We start from the raw sequence: 1,773 nt of genomic DNA, 5'->3' as shown, positions 1-1,773 counted from the left end.
AAAGCTGTAAGACCGAAGCGAGAGAGAGGCACTCAGTGTGTGTGAGAGAGGTGAACATGGAGAAATGGGAATGACTTGGTGGCACTAAATTAGATGACAGAAGAGTCCAATATTAACTGCTCTGCAGCAGACCTATTCAGAAGCTGTATTTCGAAGTCCTAAACCTGGAAATGAATAGCTTATAGGGAAAAATAAGACTGGATAGTATTAATTTGGTGCAAAAGTAATGGCAGTTTTGGACTGTGAATTTTAAGTCATTATAACTAGGCTCAAACACATCTTTATTAATCAAAATAGGAACCATTGCAGTCAACACATTTTTGCCAACAAGAAATTTGTTTATTTTATTTGTTATATTATTATTGTTATATTATTATTATTATAAAAATCTATGCTTCAGGATTCAACGAACTCTTGGAAAGCATTTTCAGCATCCTGCTCGTTGTGGAAATGTTTTCCTTGCAAAAAGTTGTTGAGATGCTTGAAGAAGTGGTTAGTCGGTTGGTGAGAGGTCAGGTGAATATGGTGGATGAGGCAAAACTTCGTAGCCCAATTCATTCAATTTTTGAAGCATGTTGTGCAATGTGTGATCGGGTATTGTTGTGGAGAAGAATCGAGCCCTTTCTGTTGACCAATGGTGGCTGCAGGTGTTGCAGGTTTTGGTGCACCTCATTGATTTGCTGAGCACACTTCTCAGATGTAATGGTTTCACTGGGATTCACAATGCTGTAGTGGATCAGACTGGCGGCAGACCACCAAACAGTGACTATGACCTTTTTCTGGTGCAAGTTTGTCTTTGGGAAGTGGTTTGGAGGTTCTTCTCGGTCCGACCACTGAGCTAGTCATTGCCGGTTGTCGTAAAAAATCCACTTTCCTTTGCATGTCACAATCCAATTGAGAAATGGTTTGTTGTTGTTGTGTAAAACAAGAGGAGACGACACTTCAAAATGATGATTTATTTTATTTTTGGTCAGCTTATAAGGCACCCACTTATTGAGATTTTTCAACCCTTCCAATTTGCTTCAAATGCCTAACGACTGTAGAGTGGTTCATGTTAAGTTCTTTGGCAACTTCTTGTGTAGTTGTAAGGGAATCAGCTTTGATATTTGCTCTCAATTTGGCATTGTCAACTTCCAATAGCCGGCCACTACGCTTCTTGTTTTCAAGGCTCTTGTGTCCTTTGTGAAACTTCTTGAACCACCGCTGCACTGTACATTCGTTGGCAGTTCCTGGGCCAAATGCATTGCTGATGTTGTGAGTTGTCTCCGATGCATTACGAGCCATTTTGAACTCGAATAAGAAAATAGCTTGAATTTGCTTTTTGTCTAGCATCATTTCCATAGTTTAAAATAAATATAAACAGCAAGTAGTAAGTCAGTAGCAAAAAACCATAAAGCAGAAAAGTGCATTCAAATTATGTATGACATAACCACATTTTTTGTTTAAGAATGTATTCCAATATCAAACAGCAAATTTCAACAATGCAAAAGCCACAATTCCGTTTACACTAACCCAACAACTTGTTGCATATATGTCAACACTGCATAGACAAACTTAATGCAAGATTTGTTTATTTTGTATGTGGATCGATGTTTTACAGGAACAGGCAGAAGTTTGCACAGAGATGGGCCCCTAAAATGGATCTTGCAAACTTTTTAGGTGAGCAGTTTTCCATCATGCAGTAAGTCTGCTCAGGGAATACTTCAGGCTTACAGACTCAAGCACAACTGATTTCTGTAGCCCTGAGGCTGAAAAGCCAGGGGTGGATAAGAG

The 1,773-nt window shown here is 39.1% G+C and overlaps 1 pseudogene; it reads right to left on the bottom strand.

Moving 5' to 3' along the window:
* Positions 1 to 284: 284 nt before the first annotated feature.
* Positions 285 to 1,341, bottom strand: LOC135988798 (histone-lysine N-methyltransferase SETMAR-like; annotated as a pseudogene).
* Between the last annotated feature and the right edge of the window lie 432 nt (positions 1,342 to 1,773).

This window comes from Caloenas nicobarica, chromosome 5 (assembly GCF_036013445.1).
Source record: "Caloenas nicobarica isolate bCalNic1 chromosome 5, bCalNic1.hap1, whole genome shotgun sequence".
In the NCBI taxonomy this organism is placed as follows: domain Eukaryota; kingdom Metazoa; phylum Chordata; class Aves; order Columbiformes; family Columbidae; genus Caloenas; species Caloenas nicobarica.
Note: the sequence above shows the minus strand (reverse complement) of the source record. Positions and strands in the feature narration are given on the sequence as shown.